The 14,398-nt window shown below is 43.3% G+C and overlaps 2 protein-coding genes across 6 annotated transcripts in view; one reads left to right on the top strand and one right to left on the bottom strand.

Annotated features, from left to right (window-relative positions):
• LOC149618065 (putative RNA-binding protein CG14230) overlaps nt 1-14,398 on the bottom strand; it is an 80,793-nt gene that overhangs the window by 41,152 nt on the left and 25,243 nt on the right. The window contains exons 1-3 of one of the 3 annotated variants that reach the window (XM_089855511.1): nt 13,895-14,060; nt 13,700-13,810; nt 1,794-1,872 (exon numbers count right to left, since the gene is read on the bottom strand). The gene's annotated coding sequence lies outside the window, so the exon portion shown is untranslated. Of the gene's footprint in view, nt 1-1,793; nt 1,873-13,699; nt 13,811-13,894; nt 14,061-14,398 lie in introns of those variants that run through there. The other 2 variants (XM_089855510.1, XM_089855512.1) reach the window with 2 other exon arrangements.
• The window catches only part of LOC149618064 (somatostatin receptor type 2-like), a 45,625-nt gene continuing 33,682 nt past the window's right edge, over nt 2,456-14,398 (top strand). For 2 of the 3 annotated variants that reach the window (XM_089855515.1, XM_089855513.1), the window contains exons 1-2: nt 2,456-2,542; nt 2,595-3,347. The gene's annotated coding sequence lies outside the window, so the exon portion shown is untranslated. Of the gene's footprint in view, nt 3,348-14,398 lie in introns of all 3 variants that reach the window. The other variant, XM_089855514.1, reaches the window with a different exon arrangement.

The raw sequence follows: 14,398 nt of genomic DNA, 5'->3' as shown, positions 1-14,398 counted from the left end.
CTCATTAGAGCCCGTTCACGGCTCGCGCCCGAATACATCAGCTCGTTCCTCCTAGTCTAATTAAGGCCCGAACTGATATATACTTGGGCATGACGAAATAGTTCCCCATGGAGGTCGCCTTACTACGCTGGACCTGTTTAAGGTTTTAGACTAGGCGCTGCTTGGATTCTAATGGCTGTCCCGTGTTACCTAACACCCCCCCCCCTTCCCATAAACACACACAGTACCAACAAGGTGCGTGGGCGTATGTGCAATTTATCGACCAGAAAATGCATTTATAATCGAAGATATAGGCGCGGGGGGATAAAGGGGGTTTGGGGGGGTACGATAACCAACATGCGGAATACTTCGCTTAAAGAGATAAAAATATTGATCCACAGAAGTTGATTCTTTGAAATTTATACGCCAATTCCATTGACACCGGAAAAAAGACGGTTTTTTTTTTCAAATTTCTTATCCCAAAGGCCCAAGAATGTCAAATTTCTCATTCCAAAGGCCAAAGAACATCAAATTTCTTATTCCAAAGGCCAAAGAACATCAAATTTCTCATCTCAAAGGCCCAAGAATGTCAAATTTCTCATCTCAAAGGCCCAAGAATGTCAAATTTCTCATCCCAAAGGCCCAAGAACATCAAATTTCTCATCCCAAAGGCCAAAGAACATCAAATTTCTCATTCCAAAGGCCCAAGAATGTCAAATTTCTCATTCCAAAGGCCAAAGAACATCCAATTTCTCATTCCAAAGGCCAAAGAATGTCAAATTTCTCATCTCAAAGGCCCAAGAATGTCAAATTTCTCATCTCAAAGGCCCAAGAATGTCAAATTTCTCATCCCAAAGACCCAAGAACATCAAATTTCTCATCCCAAAGGCCAAAGAACATGAAATTTCTCATACCCAAAGGCCCAAGAACAAACAATGCCACTGTACGTCTTCATAGCAGCCCACCGGTGATCTCCGAAACACCCTGTACTGGTACATAATTAACGCTGCGCTTTTTAATAAGCGGGGGCGTTCGCATTATAAGGGAATCAAAAAAGTGTTCCGATTATACAAAGATTGAAAGTCTTCTTCCGTATAGAGAGAATGAGAATATGACGCAAACCGGAAATATATAATTATAATTATAATTAAATTAATTAGACAAAAGAGTCGCGGTGCAGTGGAAGCTCGTTAAATCTCAAGGCCAAGGCTTAATACACAAGTCGGGAAAATATAAAAGCCTGGCTGGCTAATATCATCATAACGGGGGGGGAACCCTAATTGGACCCCCAAAACTACACATACTTTAATTGAATATTTTCGGAATATCAAAACTCGGGGGCAACCCTTTTAATAGAAATTGGATGGAACAATTTGAAGTAAAAGGGTTGAACTAAGTAATGCGCAGTCTCCGTTGCCATTGCCGCATTCTCATATTTTGATAAATACTTGAAAAAGGTACTTGAGAAGCTTAAACCCATCATTCCTCGCGCGCCCATAGTCAAATAGAACCCGAATCATCATTTATTCATGGCGAAAGTCTATCAACTCAAAGTTAAAAATAGGACTTTGACAATTTCTATATTCCCGTCTTTCAGCGTTTTCATCACGTTAAGTACTTTTAAAACCCGGTTGTATACGGTCCTATTGTTAGGTAACAAGACGTCCCAAATGACAGCTCGTCACGATAGCCACTATTACTAAACATTCCCCTTAAAAATCGCATTCATTTTAAGGTAGCAGCGCGAAATTGGTTTAAGTGGGGAAAGGAATTATGGGACAGAGTAAGTAATATTTGAAGCGAGTTACGCTTACCCCAAGATGCCTAGAATCAGATGGATGAATAATGATACCAGACGATATCGTTGCCGTGGACACCACAGAAAGAGATTGACTATACAAAAAAGAAAAATATTTCAAATGTTAAATTTAAGTTTGGGGGGGGGGGATCTTTTAATGAAAAATGCAACGAATTCAAATATCAATAAAGTATTACCTATACGAGAAAATTTACCTTGGGAATAGAAAGACACTCCCCCCTCCCTCGCCCTTCAAACAAAATATCTTATATATAGGTTTAAGAGAAAATATATCAACTTTTACTTTTCAGGAAGGGGGGGGGGGGCAAAAACAATATTTCCAAAAGGAGATAATGCAAAGATATAACCCCCCCCCCCCAAAAAACAAGCAAGAGAATAAAAATCTTTCCGAGTTCGTTGGGAGCGGCAACCCCGCTTTCCCCCCCCCCCGAGAGCATCGCCGGTGTAAGGCCAAGCTAGTACCCTTAAGGATGTCTAGGCGAACTCGCGCGCACGTCCTACAATCAGAACCTACAAGCACCAGCGCCCCCCCCCCCCCAACATCGCCGCTGTTCCCAAGTTCCTAAGAACGAAGCGGCTCGCACCACCGTCAAGACGAAATTGTACCTTTCTAGGTTAACCCCGACCAAGTTTGGCGGCCAATATATCACCACGAGAGCTTTGGAGGAACCAGCAGCTTGAGAACAGTTCTGGCCTGCGCATGGGCGAATACGTCACGCCGCGTCGCTAGCCAAGAAGAGAAAGGTAAAAGTGCGTAACTTGGAGGTTTAGTTATAGACTTATGTCGTTTCCTAAGGTTTGAGACTACACTACAGTCACCGGAAAATCGATGAAGATACTCGGGGCGAGATAGGCGAGGGAACGCAAGGAGGCAAAGGGAGGCGAAGCAGGAATAAAAATAATAAGTCGTAGGAGGAAGAGCTGCGCAGTTGGAGCGCTCTCTGGCGGTCGTAGCCGACATTAGGGAGGATGGAGTCCACTAACCCTAGAGCGCTCGGGCTCAGATAACCCGAGAGAGAGAAGTCAAGTCGACGCGCGCCAGCACAACTCACTCCCGACTTGGTCCCGATATCCGAGCAGCAGCAGCAGCAAAAGGAACGCCACTCACTTTGACGTTTCATCTTCTCTACCCCCAAATTAAAGAAGAGAGACGAAAAAACCGCAATTTACAAATCAGAACTCGAATCCCCCACAAAAAAGAGAAAGAAACCCATTACGTGATTTCAATTTTAATAGCGTATTTAAAGCGCGAGTCCACCGGCGGCGCCAGTACATTAAGTACACGATTACCAGATTGATACGCGCCCCTCACCCCCCCCGGGGCGATTTCGGTATCAAGTATACTATTTTCCAAAGAAGAAACCGGTTCGATTCGACGACGGTCGCTTTTAAATCGCAGTGGTTCGGACGCCACCGCCGACGCTAACACCATCCGTCAAAGACTAATTATCAAGAGTCGAGACTGTACCGAAGACATCGGACGAGACACCAACTTATTACATCATTTGTCAAGAGAACCCAATCGAACTGTATCGCAAACTACGATTGGGTAAGTACCAACAGCCTGATTATTATTTTGGTTCATTTGGGCGTGCCAACCGAGTTCAGAAATATTTCCCAGAAGTATAACATCTTTATCAGATTTTCGAGCGAGTTGGATCAATTTAACGAGATGATTTTGAGCTCTTTACTCAATTTTTAACGCGATTTTGCTCAAAACGGATCATTTTAATCAACTTGGCTCATTTTTGATTAAGATTTTGGATGGAAAAAATGGGCCAATTTCATTTTTGACGTTGACCATTTCAAATTTAAGAATTGGCGAGATGGGAGTATTTGAGAGTTTCCCGCGCTAATCTACTTTGGCCAGAGCTATAATCTATCAAAATAGTCGAAGACAAAATAGGAAAAAAACTAAAACTAAAAAAATAAAATCAGGTAGCGCGCGGGTCGGGGGCGGGGGGGGGGTATGATGTATATGGGCCGATTCAATAAAACTAAAGACATTCCCGGATGGTTGTTAGATCGAGCTCCGTTTGCTATAGTCATATCCGGAACGCGGGCCCATAACCTTTTCCTATATCCATAAATCATCCAACTCTAGCAACTGTCAAAAGTTGAAAACTTTAAATCGTTCCGAGGGGAGCACGAACTAACTACGCAAATGCCTTTAGAGACTCGCACTCAACATAAAGAATAGAAATAATCCAGTTCCACACCATTGTAATAGCACGTCACCCATGTACTCAAATCCGTAAAATATGAAAGGCCGGCATTTTTAAAAGTAGTAGAAAACAAATCGTAAATAGGTTATGGGGCTCTAGTCTAAAAACGAGATCCAAATTCATTGATAATTGTTCAACACGAGTTGAAATCTAGTCCGCAATACAGATGTACCATGCAGCTAACTAACCACCTGTCTGGCCTCTCAGCGCGTACCCCGTAAACATTTACACTAACTCACTTTCCACCGATTCTATTTGTCTTTGTTAATACGACACTAAAATTGTACGAACGAATGAAGGATGGAAAAACACTAACTTCTAAAAATACAGTGTCCATTTTCCCGATGAGCCGCGGCCAATAGAGGCGAACCTTTAAACGAGCCACGGATCTTTCCACTTCCCCCGCTTTTCACTCTATTATCTCTATTCGAATAAACAATAAATTTTAGAAGCTTCGAACTCGAGAGAAGTTTCCGAATTTTCTATTTCCTGTTTTGTTATTTTTATAGAAGAGAGAGTGTCACTCTTGCCTGGACTTTTCGGCCTTAATCAAATGAACTGTGAACTGTAGGGTCCCCCCCCCCGCCACGCTTTAATCAAAACTTCATTCATTCAAGGAAGATTCATTTGAAATTGGCATCTCTTTTTCCCCGGGATTTAGATGCCGGTCGAGGGGGGGGAGGGGGGAAGCCCCCTATTTTAATTTCAAACGTTTCATTCGAAAGACATGGTGAAATTTAAACCCCTTATTCCAAGGGGGGGGGGTCCTTCTAAGAAAATAACGAAATCTAACCCCGCTACGCGAAGCAAAGAGGTTTAGGAATAGATATTCAATTCCTCGTACCTTTTTTCAAAATGGAATATTTGATCGCCTTTCTTATCCTTTTTTTTATATCTACAACTTTAAATATTTAAAACGGATAAAGAAACTTTGAAACGTAGCGGGGCATGCCCCTTCCAAAGTAGAGTAGCCAGAAGTATTCAAAGCCGAGCCTAACTTGGACACCCGCAGCTGGCCAGCCCTCCGGGCCAAAAGTATCTCGCGAACAATTGCGAACGAAGCATTTCGTCACTTCGAAATTAATCTACTTCCGGTTTATATCATAATACATAGAATACATTAAGGTATTATTTACGAAACCTTTTACGGAACAATTCTTTCCGAACTATATATCTTTTCTCTCTCTCGTGAATAATCCATAAGTTCATAAGCTATGTCCCGTAAGTTTGTCACTGGTTATTGCTGAGAGCTTGTCACGAAGTGATTGACGTAAGTCATAGATTCAGGGAGGTGAAGCGAGGGAGGCCTGGTGAGTGGGGCGCTGCTGTCAAACTTGGCCCTGGGCTTAGTAAGTTCAGAGTAAATAGGACCTAGATGGAACTTGGTCCTGCATGCAAAATTAATTAACCACCACCACCGAGTGTAGTTAGGACTTCAATTGACTCGCTTCCGTCGTTCTCCTTCTCGAACTAGTTATCTCGAGCTGTAACTCTCTCAGTAGCATTACGAATTAAGTATAGGTAGTGTCATACTTATGGGAGGAACATATCACTTATAAACTTATGATAAACCGATAAGAATATACTTAAAAATGTTTTTCCAACGAATATCCGCGTAGTGACACAATTTACTAAAATCGGAAATCATTCTGAAGAACAACATTTGGGCTTCAAATTTGAAACTTCCACTTTCCAAATTCTAAAATCGTGCTTGAAAAATACAGGACTGTCACAGCTAGATTTTTGGCTTGAAAATTTCCCGACTTTACCAGGGTTTGCTGGTATACCGAGCCAACAACAAGTCACGCTTAAAGGAGCGGACAACGCTAAAATCTGTAAGGCGCATAATTATTTGCAATAACAACTTGATGGACGCGTTCGAAATGAGCCCATCCGATAAAGCCACCGTCGACATCACTGAGTCGAGGAGAGTGTCGAGTAGATATTTGCCTACGAGAGAGAGATAAGCCTCGGCAGCCGCCTTAAGGCAACGCTGGCCCCCATACATCGGCCGCCTTAACGCCTATCCTAGCATGGCCTTACAAGATTTATGACGTTCAATAAAAATACAATATCCGCGACGCGATATCCGAAATCTTTAATTCGATCGTCGCCTCCGCTACCCTCTTCCCCCTCCCCCACACGGTCAAAGGGTTCTCTCTCCCCAATTGGACCCCGAGATACTAACCAATCGAAATGGCCGAGCCCAAGTTGATTACCTCTAACCATACGGTCCTAATTAGAAAACCCACCACCACTGTCTCCTGTTAATAAGGCCAAAGCAAGCAAGGGTGCAGTGCCCAGTACGACGACGTTACACGTACCCAACTCTCCCTTTCTTATATTTGCCTCTGCTAGTGAGTGAGTGTATAAATAGGAGGTTATTGCCATCAAAATAATAAACCGTGAATCCGTCTAGAAAAATTAAAGACTTTAAAAGATGAAGGATAAAAAAATGGCGTGGCGCGGTGCAAACTGCAAAGGGGGCTGGAGTCAGATGCAATCTGATTTGCATTCCATTTTAAAAGATTCTGACACCGCGCAGCGCCCCCCCCCTCGCCCCCACATCCAGTTACCCAATTTTAAAAATAAAACTGACAATTTCGGGGGAGAGACTCGACGTTAATAAAAAGAGCAACAACTTTTAACGACGCTCTCTCTTCTTCTTTGGCTTTCAAATATCTTTAACTAGCGTGCAAGCAAGCAAGCAAGCACCAGCAGCAGCGCACCAAGTGCAAAATAAACATTTTTGAATCGTTGCCATCGCCACTGCCACTGCCTCTGCCGCAGCTGACTTCGAGCCCGACATCAAAAATCACTTTATTTTTTTGATCAAAGTTGATACTGATTTAGCTTAAATATATGGTGGGGGAGTGAGGGGGGAGTGGGGGGGGGGGGTTGGAATGGGAAGCTAAGGTGTCGTATTCGGGCCCTCAAACGCCTCATTAGAACTACAAGAATTTGCTTCGCTTTCAAAATGACGCCATCGGAGAAAATTTCGGGGCTATTAAGAGACGAGGTAGGGTTGATGATTGCATGCCACCACGTGATTCTATACAAATCAAAGCTGCCCCAATTTTACTAAGATTTCTTTGACCGCCTGACCAATTTTATTGGTCAGAAATAATATCGTATAGCAGCTAATGTGAACCTAGAAATACATTAGCACAGAGCCAAAATGGAATTCAGCCGGCTTGCAGAATTAATTATACACTCATTCTGAAGTAGGTATTTCTAAAGCCATATGTTCAAACTTGACCCCAACCAATATCCAAAAATACACGCAATTTCATCGAAGAGTATATAGAAGTCGAGGGGTAAAACACTATCGCCATTAATCACTCAATTCTTAGAAATTGTAGCTCCACTTTTTCGGTAGTGGCTCTTCCCTCGCGATACGAACTAATATAAATAGGCTGCGAGTGCCCAAGTCCAGAGATTAATAACGAGATAAAGAAATCGGGGGGGGGGGGGAAAGGGGCGAACGAAACAAGATTATAATTACGCAATAGACGGCATAAAGAAAAAACAAGCTATTTTTAGCGCATTTCTTACAGTTCTATATTGGTACATTGGCTGATAAGTACCTTGACGATTGGCCCACTCACCACGCACAACGCACCACGCTCAGCCAATCATAAACCTTGTAAACAAACAAACCACGACAAGCCACGAGCGGGGAATCATTTGCATTCTAGTATATCAAGGTCAATTGATGGTAGGGGCGTCCGTTGAGAAAGAAGATATAGCCTATATTCATAGTCGGAGCGTAAAAAGTCATTTCGTTTGACTTGTTGACATTCTTCGACTTAAATGGAGCGCCTGCAGATGCCCTTCCCTAAGGTCAAACACTAAACCTATACACACAGACACAAGAGCCAGAGCGAACCACAGTTAGGAGGGGGGGGGGCTCATAAATAAAAATTTGTCACAAGGGGGGGGGGGAAGGGACCCATACATATCTTTGAAGGAATATTTCCTCTCGATAGTTGAAAGCCCGGAAATGGCCAACCGATTCCGCCCACGTCACTTCCGCTCTGGAATCTTTAAATTTCCGGTCCCCCCTTCCCTCCCCTCCCCCGGAATGACCCCTAAACACTCCAACCCCCCCCAACGTTCTTAGACTAACTTTGGCTTTTTAACCCAAAACGAAAGTAGATTAAGCGACACCGCACCGAAGTAATCGCGTCTTTACCATGGTTTTCTATAAGTTATTTAGACACGACTTCGAATTAAGGCGTGCTGAGAGTGAAAGCCTTTATTATATATAACTTCCGGTTTAATCATCTTCTAAGCGAACTCTATCTCCGTCTCGAGTCTCTATAACTCGACTCGGAAATTCCTTAAGTCAAACCCATGAAAAAAGAAAGGAGAAAAGGCAACCCAGTTCTCCGATGGCCAGAAAAACCCAGGTTATCCATATACGGAAATACGGTATCAGTTGGCAGCGCACCCGGACCCACCAGGCCTACCCGATATCGACGCTCCCATTGGACAAGCGAAGCCAATGTAAAAATATACTTTATTTCGGGGCTGACTAAAAAGGTTAATGATAGAACATAAATTTGACGTACAGTTATGGCGAGACAGCCCCTTCCCCAACCCCCTTCCTTCCACGCTCCAACGCTCCTATCCTAAATGATTTGTCGTTCAGAAACTAGATGGTTCCTTTAAAACCCTCAACCCAAAGGGAGACACCAATCCGTTCCCTCCGCCCGTCTTTCCAGCGCCTTAGCTCGAAATCAGCGGACAAGCTCTTTTTCAAAATGTTTACAAGAACTATTCGACAAAATTTAAATAGGCCCAAGTGCCTGCTCGTGACGTAAGAGCCTGCGCATTAAAGGCGGGCTTGTTAGAGAGATTGAAGGGAGGGAGACCCAGCTCATTAGAAATGACTCCTGCATGGCTCTTAAGGGTCGTTACCGCAGAATTTTCATTTCAAAATTCCCAAATATTTCCCGTCCAATTTTAAATTTCCCGACTTTTCCAAGTAAAGATTCGCTTGCCGGGTAGCGCGTGGAAGGCAGGCAGCAGCGAGGAGGGCTTTGACTTCTGCAGGCGTCTTTGACAAAATGCGTGGCACCAGTCCCAATTGACAAATTTCTTATTCCTCTACACGCTTTTATTTTTTTCTCAGAGTACGAAGCCGGAGCTACACATTAAGCGGAGACACATATTGAAACCAAAAAGCCTAGGCGACAAATAGAATAGAACCGTGAGCTAGCTGATGGGGGAAACCGTGTCTAGCCGACTTGACTCGTGTCTCCGAAACCCTAATGGTGCGGTGACTCTCCATCCAAAGATATTTCCGAGGCTGCAGCGGCGCTTTTCTCTTATCGGTAGTTCAGGAGGATTTTCTTCTATTTCTCACCACGATATACTGGGCGAGCGCTCAAAGCCTACATATCCCTGTCCCCTTCCCCCTCCAAGACACACACACACTTTAAAAGGCCTAATATCTCTCTAGAGTTCATTAATGTTCCGAAAAGGAAAACTATAGTGCGATAGGAATTCCACCAAATTAGATTCCGGACAATAGTGATGGCGCGGCGCGGCGGCGGTAAGAATGCCGCCCATCAGTGTGGATGGGACTATAAGGGATGGGACAGTCAATTCTATCTTTATCGCTTATGGGTGCACTTTAGGCTTCTCCTTTACCAATTATACCTTATTGAATTCGATCGACAAGTACGCCAAGCTAGTCCAAGCGCTTTTTACGAGTTAATTCGTTAGTACGGTATTATGATCCCTAATACTGCAGTTGGTGATTTTCCCCCTACAATGTAGGGGGAAAATCACCAACTGTACATACATAATATTACGAGTTAACTCGAGCGCGGCTATGATGGTCAACACGGTATACAAACCATGATCAGGAATAACGCGGACCACTTATTATTTTCTCAAGAAAAAAACTATCCCCCCCCCATTAGATTATAAGATATGTTTCATAAGTATGACACTTCCAATACTTCGTCATGCTATGGACTTCCAGCTCGAGAACGACGGAATTAAGCGAGTCAATTGAAGCCCTAACTACACTCGGTGGTGGTTAATTTTTCGGGACTTCCATCTAAGTCCTATTTAGTCTGAACTTACTAAGCCCAAATTTGACAGCAGCGCCCCACTCACCAGGCGTATGTCCCTCGCTTTACCCTGAATCTATGACCTCCCTACTTCAATCACTTCAAAATTTCAAGCTCCAGTTTCTAAGTTACCAGACATTACAAACTTATGGATGGACCACATATCTTATGGTATCCCATTGTATCTGTTTGAAGGTGTCGGAGGAAACCCTTATTCTTCAGGAGGAGGATTATAGTACACTTTGAAAACTAGTCTGAGCCCCATCGGCATCGCTGGCCATTGACGCGACATGAACCCCCGAAAAAACGATTTCGTAAACCTTTAGTTGTTAATTTAAAAGCTTGAAAATTGAGTCTCGGCTCACGTAGGAAAGGCATTAAACTTATAATTACACCGCCCAAGTTAATAATTCTATGGTCGCGCGCGGTCAGCTTGTGTCGACACTATAGCTCGAAACGCGCACCACACCTATAGGGATATATATCCATTACTAAGCGCTGGCTGGCTGGCTGGCTGGCGCATCCCCACGCGCAACTTTTAGCAATAAAGAGTAAAAGAAATGCCTTTTACACGGTACGTAGGCGAGGGGGGGGGCAGGGGGCGGCGGCTTAATTACGCTAATTATTCAACTATTTGCGGCGTTACGTGCTTCGACGACATTCGCTCTTTCCTCTGTATGTATATACAAAGCCCCCCAGCTTAAGACGTTAACGATCCCGCCGTACACTGTTCAATCGGTTAAGTTGAACGGAGGTACAGGTATAGAGACTCCACGCATCCATCCTTCCCCCCACTTCAATCTATTCCTGGTTCTTGATTGGACAAAACGAAACCGAAGTGGATAAAGAATTCTAATTCCTTCGGGCACCAAGTTTTTATCAAACGATTCAAATATAAACTATAGTTTATATTGAATCTCAAGACGTTGCCACAAAGATTTTAGATTCAAATTTCCCTTATTTTCTATAAGTGATAGGCGGCAATTAACCCTTTCGTTGGGTTGCTCGCTCCTAGGGTCTGTGATAGCGTCGTGTTTAATATATTTCTGCCCTGGGCCAGTTCATCAACGCGAACTGGGGCGGCTGGACTTTCTGTCCCCAGCACGCATTGTTTCTTAGCATTTTGTTCTTTCGGTATTTCTTTCTCCTCGGTCTCTGTCCTCAATTAGAAGTAATTAAGCCGAGAGAGCGGAAGGCCATCCGAGCTAAAAAGCAAAGCGCCATTGACAGGGGGGACCCACCCCCGCCTAGAGACAGAGAGAGACCCACGACCCCCGTAACGAGCTACCCCTACACGCGCATACATACTCCTTGGGGAGGCGAAAAACAAGAAAAAACTCAATGATGTCCTTCCGTGGAATTTCCCTATTTGTTTCTTATTCGGACCCCAGAGAGAGATGGGGTAAAAAAAGTCATTTTCAAGATTCTTAAGCCTTGGCCGTACAAAATGCATTATTACTCGTATAGTTTTTAAGACCCTAAATAAAAATTTTTAAGAACCCTATATACGCGCTTCGCCGATATACAAAAAAGTGTTCGACGCTGAAGGCACGCGGGCGAGAAAGGGCATCGTTAGCGGTCACTCGGGACTGGACACGTTTACCCCCCCCCCCCAACCAACTATTTTCTATGAAATATTCAAAACTAACCCAATTTCCAGTTGTTTTCGATTGAAAAATACGTTGCAAATATTACATTTAAAAGTCCAATTTATATAAAGTTCTGGAACACCTTCGGGGGCGGGGGGAAGGGGGGAGCTCCCTTTTTAGGCAAAACCTACTTTGTTTAACAAAATATTGTATACATTGCATAGTGGGGAATGTCACTCACTTGGCGGAGCCTTCAAAACTGTTAATGCCAATCTTCGTCAAGATTGAATAAAACATTTTCTTTTCGGGAGAGAAAAACACAAAGTGTTGCTCACTTTTGGTGTGGCTAAAGTTTGTCGGTCTAGCCAACGCCGCCACAGAGAATTCAAAATAAATAAGGTCCCCCCCCCATTGTCCCCCCCCCACACATAAACACACAAACGTTATATGGCACTCGGATTGTCTTAAACTCTAAACAGTGATGTTTATTGCATTCCCCCCCTTCTTCTTTCTTTCGTTAACTGTGCCGGGGACGTGGGGTTGGGGGTTGGGGGGGGGGCAAAGCCGCAACATCAAATAAGAATAAACTTGACGTTGCCTTTTTCCTCTGACAAAGTGAAAAACTGACCTACTCCTTCAACCCTTAAATTCCACGCACGCTTTAGTTATTAGAAATAAAATTTCAACTCAGTTTCCTGGACTCGATTTCGTGGACCAAATATATATACACCTTGAATTTGAAAGACTTTACCTAAAGATAAGATTTATTTGAAAATTCCTGTGAATTTTTTACGACCGTTTCTAAATTTCGAATAATTTTGTTCGAAAATTTAACATCAAAACTAAATAATTTTCTAGAATTTTGCTGCGGGTGTTTGAAGCGAAATTAAACGTCTTTGGACCTTAAAGGCCGACTTCCACCGAAAAGGGTTCTTACGAACTGAAAACCGAGCATCGAGACTAACAATGGAGCGACCGTGCCGATTTTCGAACTCCCGCTGGGGCAAAAGATGGAAGGGTTCTAGCTAACTGAAAGCCGTGTAATGCGGTTCTAGCGAACTGAAGATACACAATAGAGACTTTCCTTCAGGGGAAAGCAAAAATTCGAGAGGAAATAAATTTAAAAGGATTTCTATTGTCCATCTTCAGTTCGCTAGAACCGTTCCAACTTTTGCCCCAGCGGGGATTCAAAAATCGGCACGGTCGCTCCATTGTTAGTCTCGATGCTCGGTTTTCAGTTCGTAAGAACCCTTTTCGTTGGAAGTCGGCCTTTAAAATCCCTTTCCAATTTCAGACTCGAATGAAACGTGTAAACAAATAAATAATTCCATGAAAGGGGAAAAATAAACCAAGGGCCATCCTAGAAAGCAATATCCAAATTCCCAAACGAGCCCCCCCTGCCCCCCCCACTCTCTGATCTCGACTACGAAATTTAGGTAATTCCGACAAAATTTCCAGATTTCATTATAAGGCAGATCGTTAAACAAAGCAGCCGGGCCATTCCTTGATTTCGGGAGGGAAGAGCATATAAACACGAGGGAGGAGCTGCAGCTTCCAAATCTCCAGGTTCTAATTTAAACCCAGAGTTGTTGTAATTGCGGATCTCCTATATACACTAGCAAATAAGGCCAAGTATACACTATACCATTTGCAGTTAACTTTACTACGTTTGTCCCTCCCATAAACAAGTCAGGGAATTTGATGATTTAACAGCGTGCGCTGAAAACCAATATGGTAACCCCCGGAGGCGCCCCCCCTTCAACACTCGACCCCCTTTTGGTTTCCCTAAATTCCTTGAAATTTTTGGGGGGAAGACTAGTGGCGTTGTTGGATGACGATTTTCCGTCCCCCCCCCCCGATGCCCAAAGGATTCTTGCGGGAATTTCAGGATCGTAATAATATGGCGTTGCACGTCAAAAATCCCGCCATTCTTTTCGAGTTTTAAACTCCCGACTTAAACTTAATTAGGTTTCGAAAGTCAAACTTGGGAAATTAATTTACCTTGAAGTTGTTTGTTTGAAGATTTCTCATCCTCTAATCCGGTCCTCGCGTTCCCAACAAAGTTTTCCCTCGTAATACATTCTAGTGACCTTTAAAAGAATCCGTAGAAACCTGAAATTAAACAGTAAATAAATAATTTAGGACGCTTGAAAATTGGCTTCAAACTAAGATAAATTCGCTAAGCCTTGGACGTACTTTTTGGCCTATACTGATTAATTATTCAAGTTCAAGTTGTCAAGTTATTCGGCGACGAGTAAACATTACAAACACCGAAGTTAGAGCTTTAATTTTAATACTGTTTAGTCCTTACACCGAAATCCCGTTTAATTAAATATAAATTAACATAATTATACTTTAAAACGCCGAACAACTTCACTGAAAATCGCCAAGTTCCTGGCGCCAACTCGCGGAGTCGCGGCGAAAGCGGTCGCCGTAATAGGGCCAATCACAGGTCGGCAGCGGGCGGGACATAACCCGAAAAAATTCAAATCTCCGTTGGCGGGAAATTTAAGAGATTTTTCTCGGTGCTCGGTGGTTTTGGGAGGCGATTAAACTTTGTAGAACAGGCGCGTAAATGAGCAATTAATTTGGGAGATCGTCTACTTTAGGGGTCCAATTTACGGAACAGAAACGGGTCATAAAACCCAACGCTTGTTCCTCTAATTTTTCAGGATAAAGTAGCTCTCTCTATAATAATGT

This window comes from Phalangium opilio, unplaced genomic scaffold (assembly GCF_054372755.1).
Source record: "Phalangium opilio isolate 3A_F unplaced genomic scaffold, DU_Popi_V2 ptg000209l_1, whole genome shotgun sequence".
Lineage (NCBI taxonomy): Eukaryota > Metazoa > Arthropoda > Arachnida > Opiliones > Phalangiidae > Phalangium > Phalangium opilio.
Note: the sequence above shows the minus strand (reverse complement) of the source record. Positions and strands in the feature narration are given on the sequence as shown.